The following is an 18,516-nucleotide window of genomic DNA, read 5'->3' as shown; positions in this document are numbered from 1 at the left end:
ATGTAAGGTAACTTTGGATATATGTGTTTGATTTCTGTTGGGTAGCTTTTCAGTTCAGTAGCTAACTTATTTCTTAACTCCTAAAAATATCTTGATAATAAAGGCATTTCTACAAAGAGGTAAAGGGAAGGTTCCCTTTGAGGTAAAATGGAAGGACTAGAATGGAATGCTTACTGTTAAACCTCTTAACTATAACTCTTAAGGTGCCAAAAGTGTGCCAACAGCCTAAATAATTCTGTTTATCTAGTACTCTGCAAGGAGAAAAGAAACTTGGCAGATGTATTAGTGGTTCCTGATTTATTAGATCATGTTGTTCTCGCTTTAGGAAACATGGAGTTGGAACCTAAGCCAATGTGACCCAGAATTTCATTCTGTCAAATGCAGGGAGCACTATCACAGTGCTGGTTCATAGCACTGGGGACAGCTGGAGAAGGTCAAGGCCAGGTGATCAGGAGGCATGAATGCCGTAAAGGTGGTACCAACATAGGGAGAAAGGCTGGTCATTCTAGGTTTGAAAGGAAGCAACTGGAAACTTCTTTTACTTCAGAATCCTATCATAGATTGGCCTTGAACTCTGGACGAAAGATGTCTGAGGTATGCTCACAAATGGGGAGAGAAGGAAGTATTATGTAAGAAAGATTATCATAGTTTGCTTCTGCTAGGTGGGTTGCAGAGAGAAAAGCAACAATACCTCTCAGAGGTGGCATTGTTTTTTTTGTTTCTCATCGTTAATTAATATTTTACTTTAAAGGACTCTAAGGTGAGTCCTCTGTTAGGAACGGTATTTAATATTTATTTTATCCACACCTGCCAGGTGCATCACAGTCAATCTGCCCTCTGTCAACTACAATATTACACAAGGTTGCAGATGTAAATGTCAGTGGTCGAAAGGAAAAATAGTCCTGGGTTTAAACTGGCAGCTCAAGAGTGGAGAAGAAATGTGGAAAATACATAGTAAATGTGGAATCCTCTAGAAACCAGCCTGTGAGTATTCGTTTTTCATTTGATAACTTGTCTATATGAATTTTATTTCTAGTCTGAATAGAAAACCCTAATGCTTTTCACATAATATCACAGAAACAATGCTTATGTATTCTTTACCAAAAAAAACCCCATAAACAATTATAATTGGTAAGGAAAGGGCAATTTATTAGCTTTTCAACCAATACCTATAAATCAGAAATCTTGTATTTTTTTGTGCTACATGTAAACAGAACTTAAACTTTTATTTTCTGTGTTATTAACCTAAAATATTAGTATTTTCCTGGGACTACAATTAAAATATAATATGCTGTTACAACCATGCATAAAGGGGGTTCAGCATTTGTAAAAGCATTTTTTTAAGTTTGATATCTAAGTTTTGGTGTATAATTCATAGATTTTTAAGGCTAATTCTAAAGATTTATGACTCAAATAATTCTAATACTTGGAAAATCAAGAAATTAATCTTAAATGTACTCTAAAACTTCAGTGAAACAACCAAGAAACCCTGGTTCATGTAGACATCATTTTGGCAGTTATGTTTTTCATACCCAAGAGTTAACCCATTGTTTTGTCTTTATATTTGTCTTGGCAATAGAAACAAATGTGGAAATGTAGTTAGAAATAGACAGTTTAAAGAATAATTTGTAAGTGTGTAGAGAAATGTTTTTTTCCACCCATGAGATAGACAAGGAGGTCATGTTGCTCAATAAATATTTTTTGAATGATTAAACATCAAGGAAGATACTCCTGTCTCAAAAACAAGAGATTTTTAAATAATCTATTTTTCTAGTTCATGTGACTCCCCCCAACCCCCCCATAAAAAGGTCTTCAGGTATATCTGAATCCTCAGAACTGGATGTTCGTTATGTTGAAATACTCAGATTAAAACGGAAAGTAGTTGCCTTTAGTGAGGCATTAGTTCATCATTTTGGTGGTTTTTATAGATAACAAAGCAGATGATAACACAGTTAGAAACATTTCAAATTCTATAAAAACAAGGTATAGGATGTATACATATTGCCCTCTGACAATTTCTTTCATGTGGATATTTTGTCACAGTGGTAGAAAAACCTTGTCCATCTGAGGACAATTTCAACCGATGCAATAAAACATCACTTAAAAGTACATTTTAAAAAGCAATCTAGGTTTTTTTTCTCTTGGCAAAATATTATACCTTAAACTTTAACACCATAACTCTTCAATAAATCTACCAAGTGCATTTCAGTTGTAGTAAATAACATTAGTGACTAATTCTGATTAGAGTCAAACCAGAGCCAGGATAAAACAATGATGGAAGTAATAATCAGGATTCAGTATTTGTGACAAAATCCAAAATTCTCCCTTGGCGTGGTGTAGCATAGTGACCCAGCATCATTGGATTTTCACTCCTGACAAGTTACTACCTATGGGTCTTCCTTTTTAGAAGGGGCTGGGTTTCTAATAGGAGAATGAGATTCAGGAAGCTGACCTGATGAGAGTTTTGATTGGATTACAGAGTGTGTTAAATGTTTAAGTTCATCAACCTCAGGCAAATTGAGTCATGACTGAAGACTAAAGCATGGTATCAACACATTTAAAAAAAGCACAACTATTTATAGAGCTGAATCCAGATTTCCTAAGTGCTCCTGAGTGATCAGCAGAATGTTGCTAAAATTTATTTATTCCACTGAAATCGTTAACTTCGAAAGTGCACCTCCATGATCTCCATGATCTAACTGGCAAGGTATGCTTGTCCGTGTTTAATCACAGTCATGGTTTTATTTTAGTGGTTGAGTTGCAACGGACTACTGTCCCACCCACACAAATAATTTACCCATTTAACATTGTTGGTCAGCAAATTTAATAACCATATAGGAATAACAAGATTCAGAGAGAGGGTGTGCAAATAGCACATTTCTATCCTGTTATGAAGAAAGTCCTAGATAATTCATAGTTTCTAGAGGTCACAAAATGTCCCCCCAGATTCTGATTTCAGTAAGTCTACTTCTCCTTAGAATAATATATTAGAATTTCCCCTTCTTCTAAGGGGAAGAAACTTCAAAAAAACACTTTCTTCCAAAAAGTTTTCTTATGTTTTTCTTTTACAAATCAACTACAAAATATTTCTGATATTCAAAAGATTTAAAGAGGAATTCGGCACCCTGTATCTACCACTCAGCTTAAGAAATGAAACATTACACAGTTCTTTAAAAATCAGTCAAGATTGGGGTATGCTGATGGGTGCCTTGAGCCAGACTTCTTAAAAGGGTGCTCAGGCACCCAGGAGTTTCCCCACGTCCTTCAAGAACAGGCTTCTTCTGGGAAGAGTGGGCAGGTCTGCAGTGCTGCAGGCCTGACTGTGTTCTTCTGAGCCTCCTTGGTGCTTAGTGCATCCCAGTCCTTCTACGCGCTTCTCCTCCATCAGGAGCCTCACACACATTCGCACACAGCTCGAAGCATGTAGGGCAACTGGCAGACTCCCCCTACATCCTGTTTGCTTTCCTGGGAAGTTTTCTGTCCACCTACCCAGACCAGGTTCCTCAGCCGGGCCCATGGGCTAGCCCCCATGGTATTCAGAAGAGAACATTTTCTCATGGATGGGTTTGGGTGAATGGGCCAGAAAAAACAAAAACAGACAAAAAAGCAAGTTGGGGGGAGTCGGGAAGGAGTTGGGGAGGGAGGGTACCTGGGTGGCTCAGTTGGTTAAGCCTCGGACTCTTGATTTCAGCTCAGGTCATGATCTCATGGTTTGTGAGTTTGAGCCCTGCGTTGGGCTCTGCACTGACAGTCCTTGGGATTCTCTCTCTTCCTCTCTCTCTGCCCTTCTCCTGCTCATACTCTCTCTCTGTCTCTCAAAATAAATAAATAAAAACTTAAAAAAAAAAAAGCAAGTGGGGACAGTGGCCTGACAGACTCTGAAGATGAACGGGACTTGTTTTATGATGAGCTGGAAGATTGTTCTAACGTGGGTGTATGCTTCGGTGTGTGACCTGGCATGCTGGTCCCTTCTTTACTGCACACTGAGTGGCACAGGTCTCTCAGCTGCATTTGCTCTTATGAATTTGGTCGATACCGAACCTTTTCTAGTCCTTTTTTTATATGAAATTTATTGTCACATTGGTTTCCATACAACTCCCAGTGCTCATCCCAACAGGTGCCCTCCTCAATGCCCATCCCCCACCCTACCCTCCCTCCCACCCCCCATCAACCCTCAGTTTATTCTCAGTTTTGAAGAGTCTCTTATGGTTTGCCTCCTTCCCTCTCTGTAAGTTTTTTTTCCCCTTCCCCTCCCCCATGGTCCCCTTTCTAGTCCTTAATTGCCCCTTGCTGTTAAGTCTTTTAGTATTATTGTATTTTTATATATAATATGTATTTCTGACTTTCTTTTTTACTTTTTGAAAGAATAGACTCACTGACTTTTGTTCTTACAGAAGTGTTTCAATAATGATTTTCTACTCTCTCATGATACTGAAGGAGGAAAACTTTTTTTTTTTTCCATCAAGAGCCATTTGGATCAATGGAATAAAATATAACTTACATGAAAATATAGATTTTATTAGTTAGGATAGTTTTACTTAGGAAGTTCAACTCAATGGATTTCCTGTTTTCCAGGTGATTGGTCCTGGTAGCCACACTCAAGTCCAAGTGATCAGAAACTCACAATTCAGTATGTCAGTTTCCATCATCAACTGATGTCACTGATGATGCTGGCACATATGTTGCTCCTACCTTTGTCAACCTGGGGACTCCTGGACGCTCACAATATCCAAAGAGAGACTTTCATCATGGACAGGTAATGTTTGGGTTACACATGGCCAACATTTCTACGCAAAAAAAAAAAAAAAAATTGATTCGTTGTTAGTACAATACACGGACAGGGAAAACAAGAGAAGGAGATTTGTGAGGGCTTGCCTTCCAAGAGCCTGTGTTCTTCTTTGGGGAAAAAATGTACACATGTAGAGAATAATATCAAATTAAAGACAATAAAGCAAATTTGGGAGCCCCTGTTTTATGTGGGTTAAGTAGGTGTGAAGAGAGTCAATATCTTGGCAGTGAAAGGGCTGTTTTGCAAAAGAGGCTCGGATGGAAAACGATGTCTTCTGTTTCATGCCCCAGGGCTGCTCTGTGGGTCGTCTTCCTCACCGTCCTTCCCTCTTGCCTCTGAGACTGACTGTGGCCCTTCTTTCAGCCCTTCTGTGTCTAGTCCTCCTATCCATGTTTTGCCCTCTCTGTTTGGTGACTTGATTCGCATCTGTGTTCCTGACTGCATATTCACCTGGCCTTGTGGCCATAGCTATGTGTCTTACCTCCAGGGAGAAATATGATCTTGACTGACCTTGACTGCTGCCCTGCTTAGAGGCTCATTAAAGAGGGCCTGAGCTTAACTCTCTTTTTTTTTTTTTTTAAATATTTATTTTTGAGAAAGAGAGAGAAGAGACAGTATAAGCGGGGTAGGGGTAGAAAGAGAGGGAAACACAGAATCCGAAGCAGGCTCCAGGCTCTGAGCTGTCAGCACAGAGCCTGACATGGGACTCAAACCCATGAACTGCGAGATCATGACCTGAGCCAAAGTCAGATGCTTAGCTGACTGAGCCACACAGGCGTCCCTTAACTCTTTTTTAAATATTAATTTTTAAAATGTTAATTCCAGTATAGTTAACATGCAGTGTTATGTTAGTTTCAAGGATACAACGAAGTGATTCATCAGTTCTATGCATCACCCAGTGCTCACTCCTTAATCCCCATCACCTATTTCACCCATCTCCTCCCATCTCTGCTCTGGTAACCATCAGTTTGTTCTCTATAGTTAGGATTCTGTTTCTTGGTTTGTCTCTCTCTGAGATTAACTCTTAACACAAAATAAGAGACTCTTATCTTTTAGGTCTGAGAGCAAAGTGAAGAATGAATGACCTTGATCTGGGGGAGTTACTTAAAATGACTTCTCTTGCTTGCCAATTTATCTATCACTGAACAGAAGGAGATTTAGTTACCATCTGGTCTTACATTATTTAACAGACGGGGAAAATATCGTTCTGGAAGGGCCACATTTTTGCAAGAGTTCACGTGTTAAGTTAGCGGTGGGTTAGCCTGAATGCTCACTTCTTCTGCAGGGTTCCAATCTGCCTGGCTTCATCCTGCCCCTGGTTTGATTCAGCACAAGTAGTGCCTGTTCTGAGTTCTGAGGTTAGTCATTTATTTCCTCCTTTTCCAGGCTTCCTTTAGCCAATGCCTGGACCCTGTGGTGCAAGGTGACATTTGGTGACTGCTGGTGCCCTTATTCCCTGGACATCCGAACTGGGGCTTCCTTCCTAAAACTGAAGCCCGCATTTCCTAGCAGTGAGACCTACTCCGTTCTTTTCAAAGATGTGAGTTGTGTTGTGCCTCTCTCCTGCTGCTCCCGAGCTCAGTTACGGAAGGGAATGACAGCGAGCTAATCACAGATTTTAAAATTGAGCAAGTGTCAGGAATGCACCAAGTATATTATATACCTTATTATCTTCTTTAATCCTTACACTTATCCTTGGATACAGGTATACCTCTTCTTGTGAAGAAATAGAGGCTTAGGACATTAAGGAAATTGCCAGGTATTAGCCTGTTTATAAGAGTCACAGATGAAAGTCAACCAGGAATCTTTAGAATCCAAAGCTCTTAATCACTGTGCTACACTGCTTCTGATAAAAATAAAATAATTAAAAAAAATTGAAATCTCTTTTTAATTCTTTCCCTGAAGACTGAATATTATTCACCACCTTAGAGATAAACAAACAACCAAAACAAAACAAGCAAACCTCAAGACTCAGAGGAGTTAAGAAACTTGCTTTTGATCTCAGGGGTTTGGGATTTAAACTCAAATTTGACTGCAGAGCTTGGATTCTCGTTGTTGTGCTGCTTATCCAGCAATATTTGCTGTTGTATCATCATCATTATCACCATCTCACGATCCTTATAGAGCGTTTACTACGTGACAAGCTGTGTTCTTACAACTTGGCACATATCATCTTATTCAGGCCTCATAAAAGCCCTGTGAGACAGCTCTATGACCATTCTGGTTATACAATCGAAGTGTCGGGGTTTGAATCAAGTGGTCGAGCTCACTGGGGAATCTGGCCCAGGCCCAGCATCCACTGCCTGACTTGCATGGTGCTTCGTAAGTTACAGTGCTATTTGATTTGCGCTAAGCTGTACGTAAGTCCTGTAAGTCAAGTGTCTTTATTACCAGCATCCTACAGTTAAGAAAATGGGTAGTTAGAAAGGATAAGCAATTCTCAAAATGAAAGTAGCCAACAGGAGCTGGGTTCCAACAAGGACAGTCCCAGCCCAAATTTCATGCTGCTGAATAGTAACCTGAGTTGAAATGTTTTAATTTTTTTTTTTAATGTTCTCTTATTTTTGAGGGGGAGAGAGAGAGAGAGAGAGAGAGAGAAAGAAACAGAGCATGGGGTGGGAAAGGGGCAGAGAGAGAGAGAGAGGGAGACACAGAATCCAAAGCAGGCTCCAGGCTCTGAGCTGTCAGCACAGAGCTCGACGTGGGGCTCAAACCCATGGACTGTGAGATCATGACCTGAGCCAAAGTAGAACGCTTAACCCACTGAGACATCCTAGCCAGCGTTGAAATGTTATCCAGAGAATTGCCAGAATCAATACTGAAACTATAGCTACCAGAAGAACCACTACTTTCACCTGAAGCAACAACGGAACCTACAGGCACAACGGGCGTCACCACAGATGTGCTCTCATAATGGCTACCACTGCTGTCTCCACCGAACGACGCATTGCCCCAGCCACTACTATCAGGTTAAATGAACCTGAAACTAGCATAGCCTTGTCTGAAACTACAACTACCACAATTTCTACCGGACCGATAACTAGAACAGCTGCTAAAATTTCAGGGGAACCTATAAATATCTGTTTGTACTGAACCGAGAGCCATAATATTCCTGACGACTCTTTCAGCCGAACCTGTGACCACAGCATCCAACATGGCTTTAACTGGACTAAAAATCACCAGACTATCTGCCGAACATACGCCCACGATATCAAAAACAACAAGCACCACATCTTAAAGCCCATGACCACAACACTGCCACCACTTGAAGCGAATTACTGTCATAATAGCTTGTGTTTCTGCCTGGCCAAAACCAATACCCAGTTACCATAATTTCTGTAAAAACCTGTTACCACAACAGCTACCACCATTTCAATTCAATTTACAGCCGTGACAGGAAACACCACTGCAGCTGACCCTACAGCCATGTTAGCAAATACCACTTCAGCTAAATACACAACCGCTTTAATTTCTACTGGTCCTCCTACTACATAGTTACTATTATCACCCCCATTTCAATTCACTCCTACTAACAGTACCTTAAGTGAACAGAGTACCTACCCCACTTCGGCTAAAATGCAGCTATCATGATGTCTACTGAATCCACCATTGTAATCATGTCAAATTAAACTACATCTACCATTACTTCACCTGAGCCTACAATTTCCACACCTGCTGCCATTTCAACCGGAAATACAACCCACAACAGGTACCAGCACAACCACTGTTTTCACTGCCAGTGAACCTTCTCCGGTAAATGCTAATACCACACGTCTTATAGCAACTATACTACAGTGGCCCTCTCCACAAAAACCCAGTCTTTAATTACTACCTTGAGGTTGTAACATATAACCATCCCCAGAGTTGCTCCTACTCTAAATTTAATGTGCAAATGCTATCACAAGTGATTGTTTGGCTAACAGAAATATTCCACCGGAACCTGTAGCAGTAACACTTCAACTATAACAATAACGGTTACCAATTGCACATTACCAATGCACAACACCAGATCTGCCTCATTTGCTTTCAGTGCCAATCAGAGCTCTATTTTATTAGGAATGATACTTTGTTTTGTAAGAGTTTGACCCAGACATCCCAGACATTTTTTCCTTTAGTACGTGAATTCTGTGTATTGAGTCCATATGTTATATGAATATATTAAATAAACTTACATGGGATAATTTTTAAGTACTACATTTTGTTTTCTTCATGTGTAAAATTATGTTGTTTTAATAATTTTTCTTCAGATTGCTTTGTCAAGCAGCATAACTGCTAGAATTGTTTGCTGTTCTTTCATTTACTGAGTGCCTGTCTCCCAAAATATTGAGGAAGATACAGAAGAAACAACAATACTGGCATGATTATTAAGATAATTAATTTGAACACTGTTCGAATTCTACTCTTTGTTAGAATTCTTAGATAGTGAGATTTAACCTGACTTTGATTTGCTTGGGCTCCATCTCAGCCTGCCGCACCAACAGGAGGGGGCCAGGATCGCATGTTTATGAACACTTTTACAGTTGCTTTTTAAAAAAAGCTTCTTTATTTATTTTGAGAGAGAGACAGACAGAGAGAGAGCATGCATGTGCCTGAGTGGGAGAGGGGCAAGAGAGAGAGGGAGAGAGAGAATCCCAAGCAGGCTCTGTGCTGACTGCACCAGGGCCCAACACGGGGCTTGATCTCATGAATGGTGGGATCATGACCTGAGCTGAAATCAAGAGCCAGACTGAGCCACCCAGGTGCCCCCCCCCAACTCTAATCTTAACTTAGGTTTATAAAACGTCGCTTAAAGCATATGTGTCTCATCACGAAAGTGAGAATAATAATACTTAATTCTTGTAATTCTACTTAATTCTTGTAGGTGTTGTTAGGATTAGCTATGAGCAGTGTGGTATACCCACTGGACTGGGCATATCCCTGTAATGTTAATAATATTATGTTAATCAAATCTTAGATCACAGTCTGTCCAACGGTGCCGTTGTTTGCTGTAATCCAGCAATAATTGAAACTTTTTATTCTTCTTCTCATCTCCATTTTTAAAATGCCAGTTAGGAATCATTTTATCAAGTGAAGAATTTATAAACCAATATTTCGGAGCAATAAGAATAAGGAAGGATATATTAGTTATTTTTAAAAATTGTAAAATTTCTACAAACCACATATATAGTCCCTCATATGAAGTGCTCGGATGAGATGTGTTCTACAATTCAGATTTTTTTAAAATGTTTTATTTTTTTTTGAGACAGAGAGAGACAGAGCATGATCAGGGGAGGGGCAGAGAGAGAGGGAGACACAGAATCCGAAGCAGGCTCCAGGCTCCGAGCTGTCAGCACAGAGTCCGACGCAGGGCTCGAGCTCACGAACCGTGAGGTCATGACCTGAGCCGAAGTCGGACGCCTAACCGACTGAGCCACCCAGGCGCCCAACAATTCAGATTTTTAAAAATTTTATGACGGCAGTACGATACGTTATACAACACCCCCATCAGGACTGTGGTAGTAAACGTGCAATACACATCAATATTTTTGTAGTTAAACATATGAATAATCATGCTAAATTGATTAAAGGTTAGTTTTGATTAACTTTTGCTGTCAACTAAATTTGTGCCAAATACACAAAATAATTTGTTTCCAAAGCCTTTTGGATTTTGGAATTGTGCATCAGGGATCACAGACCAATATTCTGAAGAAACAATGGTTTAATTTTGGGTGTCCCCAGATGTAGCAGGACCAGCGTTTAAGTCATTTGAAAGAACAAGGAAAATTTTGGCTTGGTAGAAAAGAGAACTTCTGAACCCTGAAGGTCACTGTAAAATGGAATATCAGACCCTACAAAAACCATGAATTCCCAGTCCCTGTGGTCAGAGATGAACTATGCCATTGCTGTTTATTCTGTAGAAACTGACATATTGACCATTATGGAACCGATTTCCCAACATACAAAAAACGTGTACCTTTAACTAAATAAAAAAAAAAAGTTCTCTTTGTTTAAACAAAAATATTACAATTAAAAAAATTTGAAAGTAAAATCAAAAGCCAAACATTCAATCAACAAAGCGTAGGGGATAAATAAGGGTTTTGTCTGTCTTAATCAATGCTGTCTGGATATCCAGGGTTGAGACATGCCTGGGGCGTGCGAGGTGTTCAATAAACAGTTGGGGGTAAGTTACTGAAAAACCATGTTCTGTCAGTATAAACATATATAAAATTTGTAAGTAGACTTCAGATATGTAATTAAGAAATTCAGTGACATGCATCAAAACATGTTTTTCTCCTGAAATTTCTATTTTAAGTAGGGCTAATTATTCTAGTTCCATTGTATTACTGAAATACTTTTTAATTACTTTTGATTCAGTGAAGGAACACCTGCTGTAGAGATGGAGTCAGCTTTGAAAATACAATAAAACACCCTGATAGTGTTACGATTACCATATATAAACACATTTGCTGCAACTTTCAGGTTTCATTTTCAACTTTACTTTTAATGATTACTTCTAATTGCTTTGATAATAAATTTGATAGGGCACTTTGAAGATTTATTTTTGTTCTTTTTTTCCTTCCACAATGATCTTTCATACTTTTGAATTAATTGGGTTGCATATCAGTATTTTACTTAGGCTTTGAAATTCTGTGCCTGATTGTTTGCTTGTAATGCCAATAACAGAATGAAAAACTGTAATAATCCCTTTCCCTAAAATGTCTAAGATCAGAGAGCTCCAGCCGTCATATTGGCTCTCATATTATTAACTGACCAAAGAAGTCATAATCAAAGCATAGTGAAATTTCAGGCAAGAAAGATTTGTTTGAGTAACATGATTAAAAAAAGAAAAAAGTTTTGACCTAGACTTCCAGATAATGATGCAATTCAATTCTCTGTTAATTGAATGAGAAATAGAACTTTCCCCATGAAGATTGGCCAGCTATCAAACAGTTCTCTGAACTGCTGTCAGCCAAAAGACTTGCAGGTTTCTTTTTGGCTATAAATCCTGTGAACAAAGACTTTTTATAGGAGACTTTGACAGAACAATGAGAGAGATACCCTTGCTCTCTGTTCTAACAGTCGAGGTGTGTTCTGTTTTTTCTGTTGACCTTTGGGTGGAGGTGTTCATGAGAATTGTTACTAATACATGCTGAAGAATTGTTCTTTGCAAAATAAAGAAGACTCTAATTTTTATATGGGAAATTTAGCCACGGAGCAATGTGTTGGTTAATTTTGTTGCTATTTTAAATACGTTTAATCAATTTTCTATGTTTTTCTTCCAAACTTTGGGACTGAGTCTTGCAACTCCTAGAGATTGTGAACCTGAGATCAGAGAAAACTTTCACTCTCTCTGTCATTGCTATAATGTTGTGGATGCTGTCAAAAATTATAGAATTCTAGGGGCGCCTGGGTGGCTCAGTCGGTTAAGCATCTGACTTTGGCTCAGGACATGATCTCACGGTCCGTGAGTTCGAGCCCCGCGTCAGGCTCTGTGCTGACAGCTCAGAGCCTGGAGCCTGTTTCAGATTCTCTGTCTCCCTCTCTCTCTGACCCTCCCCTGTTCATGCTGTCTCTCCCTGTCTCAAAAATAAATAAACGTTAAAAAAAAATTAAAAAAAATTATAGAGTTCTACCTACACCATGGCTATGTTGCTTTAGTACCAAATTAAAGTAAATGCCTCTGAAGAATATAAGTGTAGTCATATTTTAAAAGCAAATATATTTAAATATAGTCACATTAATACCACTTGTTTGGTAATTTTATCGTTCTGATTTTCAAATAAATCAGTTTATTAGAGGGTCATGTTTAATGTTATGAACACCTTCAACCCATGTATGTCCTTTGTAGTCATGGCCATACCATGGCATCACTGGTTTTGTCTCAACAGGAGTAAGGGTAGTAATTATATGTTTTTACTCCTGTTTAGAACAAATCCCTTCCCAGTTTTTCAAATTTTTTTTGAAAAAAAAAATTCAGAATCCAAAAGTGAAAAGATACAAAGAACACGTGGTATGGTCTATTTTGTTTGCTGCTGAACTTTCTGTACCAGGCAAAGTACCTGGCACACTTTAGAAACTCAGTATTCTCACCTGTTGAGTGAATAAGTCAATAAAAGTTCATCCTTTTTCAATTTGGGACAAACTAGATTTCTTGACAAAACAACAAAACTCGTCCTCCAGATTTTCAATATTCCATCACTCCTTTGGCATTATTGCCTAGGAAATTGATTCTAATCATTTTTAAATGCATGTAAATTCCCAAGCAACTGCCCAAGTAGACTTCCAGACTCCAGCCGTGAGACTGAAAAGGTGAAGCCATCCTAAGGCCATGGGTGACTAAGAGCTGGCAAGAAGGCATTCAGGCTTGGGTAGAGAGAAAGCAAAGGCAAACTTATAACTCACAATTTTTTCTTGGGTTAGTCCTAAAATAGAAGACAGGTGTCTGAAAGATGGGGCCAAAGGGAAGAAATAAATAATTATGTAAGCTTTTCAGAGTTCCTTCCTGTCAGGAGGGTTATTGAGGGAGTAATCACAGTAGCACTCAGAGGCTGTATTGATTTTCTATGATTAACACCTCATTTCCTTCTCTAAGGTGGATTCCATTTTAGTGAATGACTACTTATTACTTAGTTTAATCCTCACCATCACTGATGCATCAGAGTTGATTTTCCACTAGTCATTTAAATTATTTCTCAGAGTTGCAGGTATAAAGGCCACACATGAATTGAAAAATATCCTTGAAGGTAAGCCTATGGCATTATAAGCTCAAGAATGGACAGAAAGCGTGGAAAATATGTAGTCAATATTGAACACTCTGAAAACCAGCTTGTGAGTATTTGCTTAATTTTAATAATTTGCCTATAGTGCTATCTCATTTTCAGCCTTTAAAATCAATCGAATTTCTTTGCTATTATGTGGTCAAGTCATAATTTTGCATTATTCTCAGAAAGGAAGCATAGCCATGTATTAAATTTTTCTGCTGCAACTTTTCATGTTATATTCTTCTGTATTATACTGTAAAAATTAATTTACATATTTGCTAATTTAAAGGATTAGCAATTTCTGTTACCACATCATATACAAATAAATCCATTTAACTTTCTATATTCACCATCATGTAAACATATATCTCCAATGATATCTTTGGTTTGGTCTTTAAATAATATTTTTATAATCTGATTCTTCGATTTTATATACTAAACCTGTCAAAACTTGGATTTCTAAATATGCTGGAAATCCAGATATTGATCTTGGATATTGTCTTTAGGCCTAAGAAATCCTTTATTTTATTTTATTAAAAAATTTTTTTTTTCAACATTTATTTATTTTTGGGACAGAGAGAGACAGAGCATGAACGGGGGAGGGGCAGAGAGAGAGGGAGACACAGAATCGGAAACAGGCTCCAGGCTGCGAGCCATCAGCCCAGAGCCCGACGCGGGGCTCGAACTCACGGACCGCGAGATCGTGACCTGGCTGAAGTCGGACGCTTAACCGACTGCGCCACCCAGTCGCCCCGAAAGAAATCCTTTAAACATTTCTACTTTGTATAAGAAATATGGTTATTTTATCTATTTAAATTTTTTTTAATGTTTATTTATTTTGAGAGAGAGAAATAGAGCATGAGCAGGGGAGGGCAGAGAGAGAGAGGGAGGCACAGAATCTGAAGCAGGATCCAGGCTCCAAGCTGTCAGCACAGAGCCCGATGCGGGGCTCAAACCCATGAAGCATGAGATCATGACCTGAGCTGGAGTCGGATGCTTAACTGACTGAGCCACCCAGGTGCCCCTATTTTATCTATTTTTAAATGTTTTTACACCAAGAATCAAGCTTTTACTGTATGTATAGTTCGAAGTGTTTTTTATATCTGAACCTAGCTTAGGTTCAGATAGGTTTTATAATGGCCTAGGTTTTATAACCTGGCCTAGATGGCTCAGTTGGTTGAGCGTCCGACTCTTGATTTTGGCTCAGGTCATGATCTTGTGGTTTGTGAGAATGAGCACAGAGTTTGCTTGGGAATCTCTCTCTCCCTCTCTTTCTGTACCTCCCTGATTCTCTCACTTTCTCTCAAAATAAGTAAGAAACTTTAAAATAAATGAATAAAAATAAAGGAGATGATTTCCTTTAAAAAAGAACAAAGGATGGAAGTATGATAAAAATTAAAATAGTAAGTTAAAATTCCTGCGTGAAGAATAAATGAAATATTTTTCCCTTTGCAATTTGGAGCTGTGGCAATTAGCCCATATTAATTGCCTCCAGATAAGCCAAAGACGAAAGTCTTTGCTTGGTAAGTGTTGGTTGAATAAAAGAATCCCAAGGAGAATTCTTGGTTTACCAAAAGAAAAGGGGTTTGTCCTTTTGAGTCATACAAAGGACTCTCCTGAAGCTGTTCTTGTCACTTCTGAGTTCGACACTCAAGATGCCTGAATACTCAAATGGAAAAAAATCCCTTTAGCCACATATCCATCATCTTCGTAGTTTCTCTAGATGCAACAAACTTGAAGATGTTTACAAATATTATTTTGAGTTGTTTTTACAGTGTATATCTTGATAGGTGGCTAACTATTTCACTTTATTATGGATATTTAAAGCATAGCTATAAAAATATGCTTTTCTCCTAAGACCAAATTCAATTGTGAAGTTTAATAATTGTTGAAGATTATAAACAAAAGTAAAATAAATGTTGGTGTTTTGTTTTTCTGTTGGGATATGTGAGATCTTAAGTTAATCCTTATAAAATCACGGGGAAAACCCACAGAACTGTTTTTGGTAACTATAGCTAATTCACTTCAGTTGCCTATGGCCCTTATTAGCTAAGGCTGATTATCTGATTAAACGTTTGGAGCTCTTTAACTGATCCAGTTCTGTGTAGAGACTCCACCTATACTAAGAGTCAGAGCAACATACCAGAGTAAAAATTATTACTTGGGCTGCAATATTACTCCAAAGCTGAATCTAGATCAGAGGTTCTCCACCCTAAGTGTAGACACCGCCCATCATCTTTTTCTTTGAAAGGGCTAGGATTCCATCAGGGCCAGAAGATTTGGAAAACTGACTTGGGGAGTGAATTTTGTTTTGTTTACAAAGTGCATTAAAATATTCTAGTTCATCAGCCACAGACAAACCAGATAACTACAGCATCATCAGCACTTGGCAAAATAAGCAAGGTTGTTATTAAAGTCCAACATTGCTCAAATTGATCTAGTGAATAACATGGAGTTTGTTTAGTTTTTTTTTTTTCAGTAAAACAGAGCTGTTTTCTTTACTTCTTTGATATAACAGAAAAATCTGTCTCCCCAAACCCTTTACTGCCAAGAGTATTCCATCTTATCTATATTTAATAACCATCACATTTATTTTTTGTGTTGCTTGTGGTAGTTCTCAGTGACCACATACATTTCTAGTCTGACAGTTTTATGGAACTGATGAGTTGAGGCACCAGCAATTATTATGGCTCTTTAATAATGGGTTATTACATAAACGTGACCCAAGACAACTAGTAGCAGTAACAGTAGGAATAAAAACACTGCTGCGGCTGCTGCTGCCACTACTGACAGCCAACACTCACCGAGTACATATGGACATTGCTCCAACACTTTTCCAGTTGTTTACTCGTTAATCCTCACAGCACATCTGCAGTGGGTAGTTGTAGTTTTTGCCTTTTGAAGAGAGCAAAGAGTGGCAGAGATGCCCTTGATTCACAACTAGAAGGAAACATCGTTCTATGTGATGAAGATCCCCAGACAGTCCTACATTGTTTTTGAGATGTACCAAAACTCTTGGCCCAGATCCACAAGTTCCTGAACTTGTTCCGCTACCATTTTCATTTCATTTTATTCTTTCCCCTTTTAAAACACCTGTTCCCCCAAATCTTTCCCACTGAGCCCAACCCATTTTTAATCCTTAAGGCCCCCTTTCTCAACAATATGTGGCAATTGTTATGCCTCCCTGTTATATTAGCATATAAACTCTCAGAGCAGAGACCTTTTTGTTGTTGAGAATTGCTTTTATACTGCTGTGTGTCCAAGAGGAACCCAGCATAAACATATCACAAACTGACAAATGATTTGCCTTTTGTCTCTTTGTCATGGGTGTGCAAGTTCCGTTGCATAGACCATGGTACAGATTATGTGAAGGAGTCTCTTTGTAGGACAACTTTTCACTAGTATAGTATAGATTAGTATACACTATACATCTTACCATGGTTTAGCATAATAACATACTATACATGGTGTAGTGGGACGGAGTGGAAAGTACACTGGTCTTAACACTGGAAGGTCCGGGCTCCGGTGCTTGCTATCATGTCATTATGGGATCCTGCTGCTGCTGCTGCTGCTGATAATTATGTCAACTCTTTTTGCTTCAATATTCTCATTTCCAAAATGACCTAAACGGGTTGTACCTGATAATCAGCTGCAAGAACTTTTTTGGCTCTAACATTCTATTCCTTATACAAATACAGACTTCTTACTATCGCTCCACTTACAGCAGCTTGCAACATGAGGGTATTTAATACATGCAAGTAATGTGGTAGAGAATAAGGATGACATACATTCCTGATCTGGAGCATTAGTAACTTACAAAAATTAGTTAAGTAGGGGCGCCTGGGTGGCGCAGTCGGTTAAGCGTCTGACTTCAGCTCCGGTCACAATCTCGCGGTCCGTGAGTTCAAGCCCTGCGTCGGGCTCTGGGCTGATGGCTCAGAGCCTGGAGCCTGCTTCGGATTCTGTGTCTCCCTCTCTCTCTGCCCCTCCCCCGTTCATGCTCTGTCTCTCTCTGTCTCAAAAATAAATAAAAACGTTAAAAAAATTAAAAAAAAATTAGTTAAGTATACTATGTCATAATCTGTCTAGATTTTTTTTTGATCTTCAGAGTATAGTTAGAAAAATTCCTTTTGAAGTTTTGTTATGCATTATCCCTTTTAAAAGTGATGCTCTTGATTATGTTTGACAGAAGAGTTTCATTTTAGAAATTCTACACCATGACTTTCTATTCACTTATGTTTTGTTTCTGTAGCCAATCACGTGTTCAGATGACCAACAGGCTCATAGTTCTGCATGCTGGCATTCACCTTCAAGTGGTACAACTGGTCATGTCTCGTCCAACCTAACTGGGGTCTATGTGAGCCCAGCAGCCCTTGCACACTCAAGAAACCCACACACAGAATTGTCCAGTACAGAGGTAATGTTTGATATAGCAGCTTTTATCCAGGTTGAAATGTGCTTTATACAGGGACGTATTTGTTCTGTTCTTTCCCAGGAAATGCATATAATCATTTAATTCACCCACATTCATGTTAAGCATTTGCTGTATTCTCAGTATAATTATAAGTCTCTGCGAGGCAGTTCGTAAGAAGGAGAATATTTGATAATCTGTTTTTGAAGAGCTGATATTCTATTGGGGACTCAAATATTTGCATAGATAGCGAACATTATTTGAAAGTGAAAGGAATCAATGTAAAGTACAAATGCAGGTGGGGAGAGGCAGAGGAGAAAATATGTTGACAATATAGAGTTTAATTCACAAATTAGACTCTGGTGGGAGACTGTGTCATATTCAAAGTTTTAAGGGTCTGCTCAATTGGTGATCACCTTGTTTGCTTCCACTGTTCTAGACTTTGGACCTGTATGTGGCACTTTCCATAGGTTTCTTCCTTGTGATCTATGGTGCATAAGATCTTGACATAGAAACCCGACTCTTGTTCTCCAGATTTTTTTCCCCACTAGCTTTGGAGACTAGATCCAGGTCTT

The 18,516-nt window shown here is 38.8% G+C and overlaps 1 long non-coding RNA gene across 1 annotated transcript; it reads left to right on the top strand.

Moving 5' to 3' along the window:
* The first annotated feature begins 818 nt into the window (after positions 1-818).
* Positions 819-6,626, top strand: LOC121032631 (uncharacterized). Its single transcript, XR_005791399.1, has 3 exons — positions 819-984; positions 4,576-4,756; positions 6,176-6,626. It is a non-coding gene; the product is annotated as an uncharacterized LOC121032631 (long non-coding RNA).
* Positions 6,627-18,516: the final 11,890 nt, after the last annotated feature.

This window comes from Herpailurus yagouaroundi, unplaced genomic scaffold (genome assembly GCF_014898765.1).
Source record: "Herpailurus yagouaroundi ecotype Mexico unplaced genomic scaffold, PumYag 142, whole genome shotgun sequence".
Taxonomy (NCBI): Eukaryota; Metazoa; Chordata; class Mammalia; order Carnivora; family Felidae; genus Herpailurus; species Herpailurus yagouaroundi.
This window is presented reverse-complemented; position numbering and strand designations above follow the sequence as displayed.